Raw genomic sequence first — 18,300 nt, 5'->3', positions numbered from 1 at the left:
GGCTGAGACCAGAGAGGGTGCCAGAGACGGAGAAAGACAGGGTGTGAGTACAATGACCCACATGTGGGGCGAGGCTGCTGGAACAAAGAGGAGGCTTTGTTTCCTCTGACCTTTTGCTCTTAGCCGGCCGCTGGGAGGGATCCCAGGGACCAGCTCAGCAGCCATATGGTCACAGGGTGGATGAGACCATGGCCAGGCCTGAACGGCCTTCTTGCAGAATGCGCGGGGCTTTGGGAAGGAAACTCTCCTCCTCGCTTCTTCTTTCTGAAAACCTCCTGAGTCTGTGAGGAAGGAAGTAGGACACAGAAGATCCAGAGGAAGCAGCTTCCCGAGGTGGCCACTGGAAGTACTTTAAGTAGTTAGAAGGCCCAGGATTGGGGAAATGTTTCAGAGGGGGCGACTTTTAAGTTGAGACATGTATGATAAGTCACAGTTAGCCAAGTGAAAAGCAGATGAAGGAAGAGTGTTCCAGGAAATGAGGGAATAGCATGTGCAAAGGCCCAGAGGCAAGAAGAAACAAAGCATACTCAAGGTTCATAGAGAGAGCGAGAGCAGATGTGCCTCAAGCAGAGCAAATAGTGGAGAAAGTTTACAGAACTTTATGTGTTTATTTCTGCTCCCTCCGGAAATCTCATCACAATGAATTTTAATGGAATTTAGGGATGTTTAAATGCACAGGATGAAGAGAACAGGAGAGGAGACAACGCAGACAAGTGTTATTAACTAGCTTGGAAGCTAGAGAGACGATGGATGGTGGTCACTGACTTGCAGAGCAGAGGAAGCTGAAACCTGAGCCTATAGGGAGAGAAGACTATGGGAGAAATGAATTGGCCCCATGGAGCTGGGAAAGGCTCAGGGCTGGCTGGCTGGGTACTTTAAAGGGGCTGGAGGAAGGAACACGAGAGAACAGGTTAGAGTCTCATTCAGCCAAGGGACCAACCACCAACCATCACGTCGAAGATGAGACATTTACCCTCTGACTGGGGAGGCTCTGAACTCGGGGCATTAGCTGTGGAAAGAGTGAGGCGCAGACTAGCACTAAGAAAAGAATGAATGAAAGAATTAACGGGTGGGCTGTCCTCCTATGCAGCTCACAGGACGCTGGCCGTTGGGCTACCTCTGTCCTCCTCTCCCTCCACGTCAGGAGATTACAGCATTCCTTTCTAGGGACACTGGCTGGCACAAGTGAAGAGTTCAATAGAGACCATCTAAGGCCCTCCAGGGGAACAGCCAGAACCTGCCTGATCACCCTTGGGTGAGCCCTGCCCAGGTGCACAGTCAGCTCTTTATGTCATTTTAAATGTCAATGATGGCTGATTGTCACCAGATATGGGTGGAAAAGTCTAAGATGAAGGACAGAGACCAAGGATTCAGGAAAACAGGAAAAGGCAACTAGGAGGAAAGAGGAACAATACAGGGAGCAGGGAAACATTTATATAAACACATAAAAATAATATCCTCTGAAAGATAAGAAAAGGCAGTGCAGCCATAAAATAAGATTAAAATGCTCTCTATGTGTGAGAGGACATGATAGGATTGGAAGATAAAATGAGGATAACCCAGAAGTTAAAATAAATCAATAAAAAGAATTATTTTAAATAGGAAATAAAATAGAGAAAATTAGGGCATCCATCCAGAAGGTCTAACATCCAAATATCCAGAGATCAAGAGAGAGAGAAGAAATAAAATCAATTCCAGAGTCTAGAATGATGCTAATAGGTGTTCAAAAAAAAAAAAAAAAGAAAAGAGACATTACCAAAGAAATAATACAAGAAAATTGCCATAATTAAAGGATATGAATTTGCAGACTAAAAGCAAAGAATCCAGTCCAATGAAAAAGGACCCACAATTAGTCATATTATTAGGCCATTTTAGAACACCAAGAATAAAGAGAGATCCTAGAAACTTCCAGAAAGGAAGAAAATCCTATACAAAGAACTAGGAACTGGAATAGTACTAAACTTTCCAATAGCAACGCAAGGAGCCAGAAAACACGAAGCAAAGATTTACAAATTATAAGGGGAAGTCATTTCCAACCAAGAATTCTGAGTCTCACCTAGTCATCAGTTAACTGTGAGAGAAGACTAAATACATTTTCAGACACGCAAGATTAAAAAATATATATATTAGCACCTCTGCCTTTCTTCTCAGGCTGCTGTGAGAAGACGGGCAACAGTGAAATGAGGGAGAAAACCAAAGAAGAAAAAATCATGGAAACAAGATCCAACAGAAAGGCCAAAGGAGAACCTGGAATGCTGGGAAGGAAATGGGTCAGAATGGCAAGTTGCATACCAGATGGGCCTTGAGAAAAATCACCCTGGATTATGGCAGGAATATGGAAGGCCACCAGAGGGCTGTGTCCAGTGAAGACAAAAACAGTGACAGAGGACCTGAGGGGGCTGACCATACTGGAAGGAGTTTCAGAGTTCATTGGCAAGTTTGAGGTTGAAGTGGTAAAAGGGTCACAGAAACTAGACAAAAGAAAAAAAGCAAAGCAACTATTAACTCTGGAAAAAACAAAAGTTGTACCAAAAGAGCAAGAATGTATTAACAGTATACTACATGGCTCAGCTGTGGCCAATATTTACACAGTCCTAATTATATACATACTGGATAGTAAATTAACAAAAATTGTGATGTAGTTCTGTTGGAAGGATGGGAAGAGGCTATGTTTAGTGTGATGTAAAGAACTAAACAGTCATTTTTCTTACTAGAAAGTCAGTATGTAATTCTTCAAAAAGGTGAATCTAGCAACACAAAAAGTTGTTTTGAAATACAGTCCAAAGCTAAATAGCAGAAGAGACTGCTAGAGAGTTGCAAGCTGTTTCATGAGAGGTGAAAACTAAGGATGAAGCAGGGACCACTGTTTTTTAATTATAAACCTTATAATGCTATTTGACTTATTTAAAACGTGTACACACACTTTGATATAAGTTTTAGAATTCAATTTAAAAAAAAAGAAATCAGGAGGTGGTTTGAAACGAGGCTACCCAGACCTGGCAGGGCCACATGGGCCACCTTCAACAGGTGAGACTTTTCCCAAGAGCAATGTGGAGCTACAGAAGGGTATTCTCAGCAAGGGAGTGGCAATGTCAGATCTATTTTTCTAACACAAGTCTTTGTTTCCAGTGGTAATGTTCAGGGCTGACCTTCTTCCAGAATTACCCAGGACTAAAGAACAGAGAGATGGTTTGCTCTCAGGTTAGCCCCCCAATCTGGGGCCCTCCTGTGTTGCAAGGTCCACAAAGGCACAAGATTCTGCGGGCCAGGTGCAGATCAATGGGGGGGGGGGGGGTTCACAGCAAATGGAAAATAGAGGACGAGGAGCCAGCCTCCCCCAGCACCATTGCTTGCTGCAGCTCAACCATAAAGCTGCCTTTGTTGCGGAAGGAGGGGTCACATGGAATCAACTCAAGAGCACAGTAGAACAGATTTCCCGCTGAATGAGTTGGCTGGAAACACAGAATTATTTTCGTAGCTGTTGTCATGCTGGTATACTTAACTCATCTTTCATCACACACAAAAAAGGGCACTACATATGGAGGTATTTCATATTTATCTTTTCATGAAGTTCTGAAAGTCAGGGGCTCATTCACAATAGAGAATTACAAATATTTTGGTCACTGTTCCTCTTGGGTGACCAGATGTCTGATTTGTTTTTTTCTTGTGCTATTTCATTTTGTTTTCTCTTTGAGGGGGAATTATTTTAAATCCTGGAAAGTGTCAGACACTGACTCTAGTTCCCCCTGAGCCAGGACACATCAGTGACTGGGCTTGGCCTAAGACCCAGTGTATAAGCAGCATTTGGACCAGGACTGCTACCAGGAAGTCCTCATCAAAAGGGGTGGGGGGGGGCATGGCAAGAAGATTCCACGTGGTTTTTAAATGTGTGATAAGTGCGTAAAATCCCTAAATCTTGGCAAAAAGTCATATCCCTTTTAATGCCAACCTCCACAGTGCTCGCTAACCCATAATGTTATTTGTCTAACATTTTAGCCGTTACTTTATCAGAACTAGGGATTGAGGAAATTTATCAGAGGAGGAGAAACGAGATCTCAGAGATGAGACTAGAATGATTCTCACCAAGAGAACCATATCTAGGAAACCACTGGGAGATGGCCTCTTACACACACACACACACACACACACACACACACACACACAATATAATCAGAGCAACTGGGAACTCTCCCCTTACACACTGGGCATCTAAACCAAGGAGTTACAGAGAATCCAGACAAATTTAAGAGGGAAGTGGAAGAAGATCAGCACAAAATAAAAATAAAAAGAACATTACAAGGTGAGTTTCAAGGTGACAGAACCACTATAGGTGGAGAGCAAGTTATTACTTGGCCCCCAAGAAAGTGGCCAGATAAATCTAAGGAATTGGGGTTCTCTAAGGCAGTGGTTCATAGTCCTGCCTGCACATTAGACTCATCTGGGGAAGCTTTTCAACATAGTGATGTTTGAGCATCACCCCAGATCAAACAAATGAGTCAGCACCCGACTCCTGCTCCTGGGAAGGAGTTCTCAAACTTAAGTGGGCAGAGAAGCCCCTGGAAGGCCTGAGAAAACATGGATTTCAGGCACCACCCCCCTCAGAGTTTATGATCAATAGGGTTGAGGTGGTGCTTGGGATATTTGAATTTCTAAGCAATTCCCAGGTGAGGTTGACCCTGCTGCCCAGGAACCCCACTGGGAGAACCACATTTTCTAAGGAAAGGCCCTGCAAAGAGAAGACAGATGAAATACAGGCCAGGCAGGACTATGACAGGTGGAGACAAGCCTCGGTCAGATGCTGGTGGATGGAGAACATTTCCTGGCCAGGACTGTCCAACTTAGGAGGTGAAGATGGGGCAAGATTTGTTTGCTCAACAGGTGCATTTAGCACAACCATAACTTTCTGATTTCACTCGCTCCGTCTAGGAGCTACTCCAAGATAAAAACAACCCTCCTGCAAGGAGAAAGGGAGTACACAGGGGTATGTACCTGCAGGGAGGGACACAGCCCACGATTGCAGAAAAAGACAAAGTAAAAAGTCTCCTCTGAGGTTCAAGTGAAGTCTGTGTCCTGACAAGCACTCAGTCAAGGTCTTGGTCCTCACCTGGGACCCCGGGAAACAGGTTACAGGAGCGTCAATCATAGCTTTGGTCCAGGCACCTGCTGAGAGCAAGCCTGCAGCAAAGGCAAGGTGTAGTGATGGAGAAGTAGGCTGCCTTCGGCCGCTGGTTCTCGTGTTTTGCTGCATATTAGGGTTACCCGAGTCCACAACCTATACCAATGAAATCAGAATTTCTGGGGGTGGTACCCAGGCATTGATATTTTGGAAGGCTCCCCAGAGGATCCCACCATGCAGCCAAGTTTAAGGATGGGACGTTATTACTCAAGAGTGTGGCCCATGAACCAGCAGCGTGGGTATTAACTGGGAGCTTATGAGAAATACAGAATCACAGGTCTTACCCCAGACCCACTGAATTAAATTCTGCTCGCTATCAGTATCTCTAGGCCTCTGGATACACATAAACCCTTGGGATGTGCCACTCTAGAAGGCAGGCTGCTTAGACCTAAGCAGTTCCAAAGCAAGAGGCACCGGCAACAAGACTGGGGCACCGACCCAGAAACACCTGCTCCGAGACGCTGGGGTCTCTGTAATGAATGAGAGAGAGCGCCTGCTCAGTCTGTCACAGGTGTCCCTGGAACGACGCTGCAGGAAAGAAGGCGACTTCAGACAAAATTAGCCAAAATGTTAACAGTGGCAACCTCTGGGAAGAGAGAGAGAGCAAAGCAGGAAACCAGAGTTTTTGTTCTCCAGTTTTCTGTACACTTTGAATTTCTTAAGAGGGTGTGTGTGTGTGTGTGTGTGCACGCGCGCGTGTGTGTTTTACTGTGTTTGGGAATTGGTAAAGATTATGCTGATTGTGGGATTATGGGATATTCTTTAACATCTTCTTTATTAAAAAAATCTAATAAATGGTATTTTAAAAAAGCAATATACAAAGCAAAAGCTATTAGAAATACCAAGATGAATTTGGCAAAATCATACTCTTAATAGGGTACCTTAATATTATTGCATTGCTTTGTCTTTGTCAAATCAAGTAGGCAAAAAGAAATAAAAATATGGGAGATATGAATAACTTCATTAATAAGGTTAATTACTAGATCTATTTAAAAATCTGTAATCTACATACATAGACTCCCTAATCTTAACACATTCCACATAGCATTTTTTTAAAATGAAATATTTTTCTAGCCCACAAAGGAGATGTTAATCCCTTGCAAAAGGCAGGAAGTTTAAGCCACATGAAGGCAGAGAACAGGTCTGACCTATTACCATTGATCCTTAGTGCCCAGCATGGCTATTGCTACAAATGAGTGCCCCCAAAATAGTCATTGTTGGAAGAAGTCTGTATTTTCTCATTTAAATGCAACAAAATAAAAAAATTTATAACAAAAGTTTGAATAAATAAAAAGCTCAAAGCATGTGGAAAAAAATTTCCCTTCAAATAACCTTTAAAGTCAATACAACATCAATTGCAACTCGATAGGACTTTTCATGGAATTTTACAAGCTGATTCTAAAATTAATATGGAAGAGCAAATATACATGAATCAACCAGATAAATAATAAGCATAATCTAATTTTTCATTCTATAAGATTCATAACTTTACAAAATTATAGAAATTAAAATGATGTGATTTTAGTGCAGGAAAAGACAATTTAATTAATATATAGTTCAACTGAGTAGAGAGTTCAGATATAGCTGTCCATTGATTTATTAACCTAAACAAGATACAGTGTCAACAGCACGAGAAAATTACGTACCACTCAATAAATAATATTGAGACAATTGCCTTCCATTCAGAAAATATAGAATTAGATCCTTACCTCACACTATCCATAAGGAAGAAGTTCAAGTGGATTAAAGCCCTAAAAGCAAAACACAAAACAACCATGTTAGAAGAAATATAGGAGACTGTATTATCAACTTGAAGAATGAACAGTTTTAGATAAACCATAAAAATCAAAAGCCGCCCTGGCCGGTGTGGCTTAGTGGATTGAGCTCCGGCTTGCAAACCCAAGGGTCACTGGTTTGATTCCCAGTCAGAGCACATGCCGAGTTGCAGGCCATGTGCAAGAGGGGTGTGCAAGAGGCAACCACACTTTGATGTATCTCTCCCCCTCTTTCTCCCTCCCTTTCCCTCTCTAAAAATAAATAAGTAAAATCTTAAAAAAAAAATCAAAAGCCATAAATGCAAAGTTTAACAAATTTGACTACATTATAAGCCATAATTGTAGTGTGACAAATGATACCACAAAAGATTTTTAAAAATGACAAATATGTTAAAAATATTGACAATCTATTTGAGAGAAAGGATTAGGATCAAGAATGAATAAAGAATTCACACAAGTCAATAAAAAAAAAAAAGAACAATCTAACAGAAAACAAACAAAGGTTATGAATAGGCAATTCACAAAAAATAAAACACAAATGGTCAGTAATCATATTTTAAAAAATGTTTATTTTGCTAGTAATCAGGGAACTAACTGCAAAGTAAAATAGAGGTACTATTTCTCGCTCATTAGTTTAACATCTTTTTTAAGTTTGACTAATAACAAGTGTTGGTGGGATGGGGTAACAGAGTCATACATTATGAGAGGAAATATAAAATATATATGAAATGTACATAAAATGATATTTCCACTTTGGAGGGCATTTTGACAGGACCACAGTGAAAAATGCCCACTCTATAACATGACAATTCCACATCTCCACCTCTTCCTTGGAGAAACACTGGCATACACCCCTAAGGCAGCTTGCACATGCTGTCAACTACAGCATTCCCCCACAGCAAAACCTGGAAATAATCTAAATGACCAGCAAACAGAAGGTGGTTGAATCAACTATATTAAATCCATGCTATGTAGTACACTGAAATACTTAAAATGAATCAGTTTGATGTATAGATAGGGAAAGATGCTTACTATTGACCGAAAAAGAAAGGTGCAGAACAGTAAATACCATATGGTGCTCCACATGTTAAAAAAAATCTACAGCCAGACTGCCTAGCCCAGGGTTCCAGCACCAGGAAGATAAGTCCCCATAACTTCTGGCTGTAAAAACCAGTGGGAGTTGGGGTGGCACAAGAAACTGTGGGATTCTCAAGAGACTCCTCTTAAAGGGCCCTCAACGGACTTAGGAGTTACACAGACTCAACCCCTCTGGGATTCGGCACGAGGGCAACAGCTGGAAGGGCACCAGTGACATACAAGGAGAAACTGAAGTGACTGGCAACAGGGTGAGAGCAATGAGACAGCTTCTTCCTGGGCAAAACTCCAGACGTCAGAGAGCAGCGTCAACCATCTCCAAGCCCTCTGCCACAGAGCCGACATGGGTTGCCCTGCCCTGGCGTTTACCTAAGGCTCTGCCCCACACAACTTACAAGTGTGCTTTTCTACAACAGGCCACGCTACTAAGACAGGGAATCAAAGCAGCTCGACCTAATACACAGAAACAAACACAAGGAGGCTGCCAAAATAAGGAGACAAAGAAAAATGGCCCAAGTGGGGGGGAAAAAGAAAAACAGAACTAAACTCCAGAAAAAGAGCTAAACAAATTGAAGATAAGCAACCTATCAGATTAATAGTTCAAAACACTGGTTATCAGGATGCTCAAGGAACTCACTGGGTACTTCAACAGCAAAAAAAAGACCCAGGCAGAAATGAAGGTTACATTAAGTGAAATTAAAAAAAAAAAAAATCCACAGGGAACCAACAATGGAGGGGGTGAAACTGAGAATAAAATCAATGATTTGGAACATAAAGAAGAAAAAAATAATTCGATCAGAACAGCAAGAAAAAAAAAGAATTTTTAAAAAATGAGAATAGGCTAAGGAGCCTCTGGGACATCTTTAAATGTGCCAACATCCAAATTATAGGGGTGTCAGAAGGAGAAGAGAAAAAACAAGAAACTGAAAACTTATTTGAAAAAATAATGGAAGAAAGCTTCCCTAATTTGGTGAAGGAATAGACATACAAGTCCCAGAAGCATGAAGAGTCCCAAACAAGCTGGACCCAAACAGGACCACACCAAGACACATCATCATTAAAATATCAAAGGTTAAAGGTAAAGAGAGAATCTTAAAAGCAGCAAGAGAAAAGCAGAAAGTTACCTACAAAGGAGTTCCCATAAGACTGTCAACTGGTTTCTCAAAAGAAAGTTTGCAGGCAAGAAGGGGCTGGCAAGAAGTATTCAAAGTGATGAAAGGCAAGGACTTACAACCTAGATTACTCTATCCAGCAAAGCTATCATTTAGAATGGAAGGGCAGATAAAGTGCTTCCCAGACAAGGTAAAGCTAAAGGAGTTCATTATCACCAAGCCATTATTACACAAAATGTTAAAGGGACTTGCCAAAAAAAAAAAAAAAAAAAGATCAAAATTATGAATATTAAAATGGCAACAACTTAACAACTGAATCTAAAAACAGACTAAGCAAACAAGCAGAAAAAGAACAGAATCATAGACATGGAGATCATTCGGAGGGTTATCAGTTGGGAAGAGGAAGGGAGAGAATGGGGAAAAGGTGTAGGGATTAGGAAGTACAAATTGGTAGGTCGGGGGATGTTAAGAATAATATAGGAAATGGAGAAGCCAAAGAACTTATATGCACGACCCATGACATTGGACATGAACTAAGTAGTGGGGAGGCGGGCTGCTGGAGGGAAGCAGGTACCAGGTGGAGGGGAACCACGGGGAAAAATTGGGACAACTGTAATAGTATAAACAATAGAATATATTTTAAAAACCCACAGCAAACAAAGTGCTTTCTCTAAGTTCATATATATAGATGTCTAAAATATCTGGGGTGTCATTCAACATGGCCAACTGAGAGGATGTGGGACCCTTTCTGCTATCACCTAGAATCTTCCTAGAAATCCTGTATAAAATATTCCATATTTTCAAAATACATTCTCTCTGTCTCTCTCTGTATCTCTGTCTCTCTCTGTCTCTCTCTCTCTCTCTCACACACACACACACACAAACACACACACACACACAAATACAAATGAAAATACCCAAATGTAAGAAATAAAAAGGGATATTTTCAAAAGCCAGAGCTACGGGTGCACAAGCTGAAGTTTAACCTTGAGGTGAAGAGACCAGATATTGAATAGAGAATTAATTTGGAGAGGGTTTTAAACAATGTGGGATTAATTTTCTAGATAAGACTAGCATGGACATTGTGAGAGGGGGTGGCTATCAGATCTCTGAATGGTCTGAAATAAGGATATGGATATCGATTATTTCAGACTTTGGTAATTTAAGCATGGATTATAAAAAGTTAGGTACACTTTTCGAAAGTAGAGAAATAGATGTTAAACCACTAACTAGATCCCAAATCCCTAGGAGAGAGAAAAGGAGGGAAGGAAGTAAAAGAAATGTGATAGATCATATAGAGGCAGAAAATGAGGTGAAAAAATAATAAAGAAAGAAAAAGCATGGCAAATAGAAAGCACAAAGCAAGATGGCAGACAAATGAGATCTGTCCAGAAGGTATCCAGACATGTAACATGAAAAATAGAGGCATATATTGAAGAAGAGACAAGAAACATTGTACACAGGACAATGATGCCTCAGTCCCCTTAGAAGTAGGCACCTGGGGACCTCACACAGTTCTCCCGATCGCCATCAGCTGCCCCATCGTATTTTCCTGAATCTCATCGACAGTCTGAAATCTCTTCCCTTTCAAAGGTGATTTAGTTTTGGGAAAAGCCCAAGTCACAGGGCACCAAATCTGGGCTGTAGAGGGGCTGAGTCAACTCAGAGATTTGATGTTTCACAAAAAACGATGCACAAGACCTGATGCAAGAGCAAGCACGTTGTCATGACAAAGTTGCCAGTCACCAGTTGCCCATAGCTGCGGCCTTCTGAATCATTTGAATAGTTTCCATAGAGGAATGTTCAAGATTGATGCAAAATTCGATGCAGGTTCATTGCTCTACTTGCTCTACTTGCAACAGCCACACTGTACACATGCTCACTCAATGGTGTCCACCACCCCCACTGACTAGTACAGTGAAGTCGTCATTGTTCACACATGCACGTTCCAGTCCACAGTTCTTGGCTGCCAGGCTACATTGATGTCACACAAACCATTCTCGTGATATTAACAATGACTAGACTTTTTCTGAACAGACCCTGTATTCAAAATAAATATAAGTGGACTAACCCTGCCAGTTAAAAGACAAAGGTACTTTAGACTGGAGGTGAGGACGGTGAAGCAAACAGCTATATACAGAGTAAGATTGTCTCAGAAAGACTGAAAAACAAAACAGAAAAATATTATGTCAGAAAAATTTCATCAAAAAATAATTTAAAAGCTGGTGTAGTATATTAAGATCTGGCAACATAGATTTTGAGGTAAAAGTGTTAATGGAGATAAAGAGTATAATAATAAGAAATAAGTAACCAGGAAGATGCAAAAATCCTAAACTTGTATGCACCAAAAATTAAAGTACCATATTTTAAAAACATATGAGGAGCAATACTGAAAGAAGAAAGTACTCTAAAAAGATGGAAAATCAATGAGCATCCAATTCTACTAGTTAAAAAAACAGAAACGAAACTCAAAGGACAATAACAAAAATGAGAACAAAGAAGGTAACAAAAATCAATGAAATATAAAACAAATTAACAGTAGAGAAGATTTTTTAAAACCTCAAAATGGTTCTTCACCAACCTCCAGCATGATTTATCAAGAAAAAGCATAAATAAACAATGCTAAAAATAAAAGGGAAGCAGGAACAATACTTCAAATATAATAAATCATAGGATACTACCAAGAATTTAAAACAAATTAAAAATTTGAATGATTTCATAGATAAGTTTAATTTATAAAACTGATCCAAGAAGAGAGGATAAACCTGAACAGACCTTTATTCATTAATAAAATTATATCAGTAGTTTAGACTCTACCCACAGAAATAAAACCAAACAAAATTATTAGGCACAGATGATTTTATAAGTGAGAGTTATCAAAAATCCAAAGAATAGCAAATCTTTATTACTTACAACATGTTTTCATGAATCAAAAAAGAGGGAATACTCCTTAACTCACTTTCTGAAGCTAGTGCGACCTTAATACCAAAACAGAATAGAAGGCTACCAGGTCTTCACGTTATGAGGCAGACTTCCTTATGAGCATAGATGCACCAATCCTAAATAAAATGTGAACTTGGGTAATGAGTGACAAAAAGGACAACACTTTATAACAAGCAGTAATTATCCGACGGATGCACAGATAACATAGCATCTAAAATATTAATGTAATTAACTTAGGAATATATTAAAAGAGAAAAACCATATTATCGTCTCCACAAATGTGGGAAAAAGCATGTGATAAAATTGTATGCACATGTATGAAAAGTGATCTAAGGAACAGAGAGGTGTTTGTCTGGTCTCATAGGGATGTTAATTGGTCAAAGGGCACAAAATTCCAGCTGTAAAATGAATATGTTCTGTGGTCATGGGCACTATACCCTATATACTGTATTGTATATTTGAAAGTTGTTAAGAGAGTAGATCAGGTCAAATCAGGTTTTCAAAAGATATGAACAGTATCCTACTATTCATGTAAACTTAAAACACACAAAAGAATTCTGCACATGGCTTGTGGATATATACTGATGTTGTAAGCACATGGGAACGATGCCCCACAGCTTAGGGGAGTCATGCCTGCAGGGAAGACGGTTAAGAAAAGGATGGGGGGGGGGTGAGAGAAGAGACTCCAGAACTCTGATGACGGTAAAATGGATATCTGTTCTATCATTTTCTATACTTTTTTGTATGTTTTAAATAGGTCATAATTATGATTCTTTTTTTAAAGAAAATGCATTGGTTTAATATCCTCAAAACATTAGCCTTGTCATATATTCACAAAAGATGATATGAGTTTTCTATCTGGGAAACTCCAGATAATTAACTGAAAAATACTCAAAACTAATAAGAAACAGTGGATATCCCTAGGGGTGGAATTATTGAGGTACTTTCACTTTCTAATCTTTTCAACTGTTTGAATTTAAAAATGATGAACATGTATTACTTTTATACTCAGAAAACACTAATGATATTTTCATTTTGAAAATTAAATAAAATGGAGGGGTAAAAAGTCAAAAAACTAATAAAGTTCACTAAGGTAGCAGCTTATAAAATAAATGTGGCAGCAATAAAAATTTACAAAGCAATATTGGAATAAAAATACAATTCAGAAAAGCAACCCAAATTATTAAACAACCAAAAAAAAATGTGCAGACATATGAAGAGAACCATAAAACTTCACATAAAAGGAGACTTGGATAAAGAGAAATGTACAGGAATGGGAAGAGCTGATATTTTGCAGATGTTTCTTCTCAATGCCTGCATGCAGACGCACCCCAGAAACGAACTCACTCTGATCATTCTATCTTTATAAACCAGCGCTTTCTACTTAGTGACAATTAATGAATATACTGCCAATCACAAAATATTTCACTGCAGAAGTTCTTAATCTGAGCCACATGGACTCCTAGGGAGTCGAGGGGGTCCTTAAACTCACTGAAATTAGATGCAAATTTTTCTGGCCCTGGCCGATGTGGCTCAGCTGGTTGGAGCGTTGTCCGGTAACTGAAACGTTGCGGGTTTAATTCCCAATCAGGGCACATACCTAGGTTGTGGGTTCAATCCCCGGTCCAAGCTTGGGTGAGGATTAAAAAAACTTTTCTGCCTGTGTGAGAGTATCCATAGCTTTTAAAAGATCCCCAAGTGGCCCATTTCAAAGAAAGACTAAAACCCCCTATTATTGATCTTTTCTTTTTTCTTTTCTTTCTTCTTCTTCTTCTTTTATTATTTTTGTAACAGCTTTACTGAATATAATTCACATACCATACAATTCACCCATTTAAAATGTACAATTAGTGCCTTCTGGTATATTCTCAAAGTTGTGCCACCATCACCACAATCAATTTTAGACCATTTCATTGCCCCCAGAAGAAGTCCACATTGTTTGGTTATAATTTACCAAATATCCATTGCCCCCAGGCCTCAGCAATAACTCATGTGCTTTCTGTCTCTACAGATTTGCCTTTTCTGGACACGGCAAATAACTAAAATCACACAACATGTGGTCCATTGTGACTGGCTTCTTTCCCTTAGCATAGCACAAAGTTCATCCATGTTGTAACATGTACTGGTACTTCCTTTTTGTGGCTGAGTGATATTCTGGGTTTGTTTTTTTTGTTGTTTGTTTTTTTAATTCATTCACCAGTTCATGGACATTTGGTTTGTTTCCACTCTGCGGCTATCATGAATGCTTTGATCACTTATGTACATTTTTGTGTGAGCTTATTACATGATCAGCAACTATCAACCATTTGTTTAGATTTGTCTTTCTGAACGCTCTTTCATTATCAACCCCATAAGGAGAAAACTTTAATTAATTTAAATAATAAAATAAATTCATTTAGGAATTATTTTAATTATTAATTATATTAATTCATGCTATAATGAATACATTTGTTTAAGTAACCAATTAAATAATGAAGTTTAATTTTTTTCTTAACAAAAGAAATTAAATACTAAGCAATAAAACTTATTCCTTAGAGTTGAGCATTGTTAGGGCCACAGAGCATTGTTATATCTAAGATATTTTCCTCCCAAGGAACAAGCCTGCCCTCCTGGGGGCCATTACAGCCACTGAGGATACAAGCTTCAAGCCTCTGCACACTTTCCACCACGGGGCGGCTGTTCTCACTCCTGTCCTTGTTTAGGAATGCTTCACATGTGAGAGAACCTGGCTCTTCGTGCTATCAGTTACAGATAACTCCCCCAGTTTACAGTTTCTTGGATTTAGCTTCTGATGGCTTTTTGCTTTATAGACTTTTTTAAAAAAGTAGTTGTATTTATCAGACTTTTTATGGCTTCTGGGTTTGGGCCATCCTTAGATAGGCCTTTGCCATTCCCAAATTATAAAAACATTGTTCTGCGGCTCATGGTTTCATTTTCCGTGTTTAAATTCCGGACCCACCTAAAATTTATTTCAGTGTAAGGTACAAACTAATGGGGACGAGAAAGGGGCCACATGCTCAACCTGGCAGGAGACGGGTGTGGCAGCCTTACAAGCTCACACAGACGGCCAGACATGAAATTCCTAACTCAGAGAGTCATGGCAGGTAGTCACGTCCTAGACCGATAGCTTCCCACAAAGGTCAACTTTTACCTTAGGTGAGCCTACCTACTGTCTTCCTGCCTCAAAGATAGCATACCTTTATATGTCAGTCATCCCCTTTCCCAGACCCCTCAGGGTGCAGCCTCCCGCCAGAGCACAGGCCACAGAGCCCCTCGGTGTTATCCTGTCCCCGGGACCATCTCTCTGCGCTGTGAATGTTAACTACCCCGTACCCACCAACATTACACACGTGTTTCTCTACTTTGCCTTTTATCCAGGCCCAGAGATCTCCCCGCTTTGCTTTCTCCCACCCCTTCCTCTGCCCCCCACGGATTTCATGGAAGCCTCCTGAGGTCTCCTCCTTTGATCCTAACGTATAAAACAAGCTGCAAGGCTGCCGTTCTCCAGAGCATTTTCTCAATCCAGTGGGGTTTTGCTTTCCTGCAACTATCATTAGTTTGACTCAAATAAACTCACAAAAATTCTAAGTTTGGATGTTTCTTATGTCCACGTTAGGGATCGAACTCTCCCCCCACCCCGCCAGATGACTTTCCAATTATTTCAAGAAATGCTATTGAATGATCGATCTTTCCTGCACTGGGATGAAATGCCATTTCTATCATATCCTAAACCACTGTGCATATTTGGGTCTAATTCCGAGCTTTTAGTCTGTACCATAGATCCGCAAGCTCCATTACCACACTGTTCTACTTACTATAGCCTTATACTATGTGGTACTGTTTAGTGTTGTTTCCCCCTAATTTCTTGACATTTAAAAATCTGGTTTCCTATTTGGGTTGTTCATTTCTATCTGAACTTTAGGACCATCTGGTTTCATCAAATAATACTGTTGGCATTTTGTTAAGATCCCATTACACTGTAAATTAATTTAAACAGAACTGTCATCTTTGAGTCTCATTCCCTAGGACATGGAATAACTTTTACATTTTTTAAAGAATACTTTATTATGCTATTACAGTTGTCCCAATATTTTCCCCTTTGCCCCTCTCAGCCCTGTACCCCCTTCCCTCCAGCAATCCCCCCTTAGTTCATGTCCATGGGTTGTGCATATAAGTTCTTTGGCTTCATCCTTTCCTGTACTATTCTTAACATTCCCCTGTCTATTTTGTACCTACCAATTATGCACCCTTTCCCCCATTCTCCCCCTTCTCCTGAGAGGCAGTTTTTTCCACCACCCCAACCCCCACTGATTTTCATACCCAGAAGCTGAGGCTTTATTTTTCTAGCGCTGGAACTCTGAGCTGTGCGGTCCGGCTTGGGCTGGGATTGCTCCCCAGGTGTCCCTCTCAGCTTTTATCTGACACATGTGAATGTGGGACTGCCCGTTTCCCTAGCTGCTGCCACCACATTACCTGCCACAGTGTGTCCTCTCTGCCCTGGCTCCCTGGCTCCGCCCCTCCTACCCGTCTGGATGAATATTTCTTCTTTAAATCCTTGGTTGTCAGACTTCCATATGGTTTTAGTTTCTGTAAGTTGTAGTTGTTTTTTGTTTTGAGGTTGGTTGTAATCCTTACGGTGGTGCAAGGGGACAAAGCGTGTCTATTACACCTCCTTCTTGGCTGAAAGTTCTCAAATTTTTCCTTTTTTAAAGTCGTCATTTATGATCCTCAGTACTTCAAGTTTTTATTTACACATATATCACACATTTCCTATTTTGCTAAAACACCGAGTATGTTCTTGATACTTCTTTTAATTTTTTACCCAACCACATTTTGAGCTATCTTATTTTAATAATGGTTTTGCAGTAGAATCTCTTGGGTTTCACAGCTATACAACTATATCATTTCATCTTATCAACTGCAAATAAAGATAATTTAATGTCCCACTTTCTTATTCATACCTCTAATATCTTTCTTTAATTACATTGGTTATTTATGCCAGAACAATGCTCAATAATAGTCCAATAATGATATTGGACATTCTTGTTTTATCCTGACTTTAATGGGAGTGCTTTCAGTGTTTCTCCCATTAAGCATAATGCTGGCTTATAGGTTGAGATGAATCTACTTTATATGTTAAAGAAATAACCATCTCTTCCTATTTTATTAAATGTTTTAAAAATTAAGACTAGGTATTAAATTTCATCAAAGGCCTTTTCAATATTTATGAAGTTGATCTTATGATCTTTCTCCTTAGACCTATTAACATGATAAATTATATTAATAGATATTTTCCCAACATTTTATTATGAAATTTTTTAAACATACCAAAGTTGAAATAATGTTATACTGAACAAGCATGTACCTACGACTTACATTCTACCATAAACATATTGCAATCCTTGCTTTATCACATAATAGACCATGGGTTTTAAAAGGTTTTAGTTTATTCTATTCTATTTTAAAATATTGCATCATTATTGTGTGACTCTACACTGGTCATAGTATATTAGTTTTGTTTTTAAGCAAATTTGGATTTTGCATCAGTATTCATAAATGTATGTACATGTGATGTGTATGTATATCTGTGTGTCTTTGTTTGCTTCACAAAAAAATTTTATACAGTTAAAAAAAAATTTAGGCATTAAAAGTTTTAGTAGCGCTGGAATTATCTGTCCCTCAAGAAACTGGTAGAAACCCTCTGTAAAACTGTTTGAGATGGGTTATTTTTCAACACAGTGGGTACATCTTTAAGAGTATTTTCTATTGTTTCCTCTCTGGTAATTTGTCTGTTTATTATTTCTTTTTCTTCTGGAGTCAGTTTTGATAAATTATTTTTTCCTAATAGAAGTATCAATTTCTTTTAGTTGTCAAATGCATTTGCATAAGTTGAACAAAGTGTCTTTTACAATGCTTATAATTGCCTCAGTATTTAGTTTCTGTTTGTCATGATTATTTTGTGTCTTTTTACTTCCTCATATTTTGATTAATTTACCAAACTACTGATATACTCTTGTTTCCCCCGCCATGAACAGCATCTGGAGTTAGTACTGCTCTTTTTTCCTCTTCTCTAATTCATTGGTGTCTGCTTTCCCCTTTATGATTCCTTCCTTCTGACTTTTAAAAGTTTCATTCTTTCTAATCTCTTGGGTTAAACATAATGCATTTTGTTCATTTGTACTTAATCATTAATATACAT

This window comes from Furipterus horrens, unplaced genomic scaffold (assembly GCF_987537825.1).
Source record: "Furipterus horrens unplaced genomic scaffold, mFurHor1.1.pri manual_scaffold_4, whole genome shotgun sequence".
Taxonomy (NCBI): Eukaryota; Metazoa; Chordata; class Mammalia; order Chiroptera; family Furipteridae; genus Furipterus; species Furipterus horrens.
Note: the sequence above shows the minus strand (reverse complement) of the source record.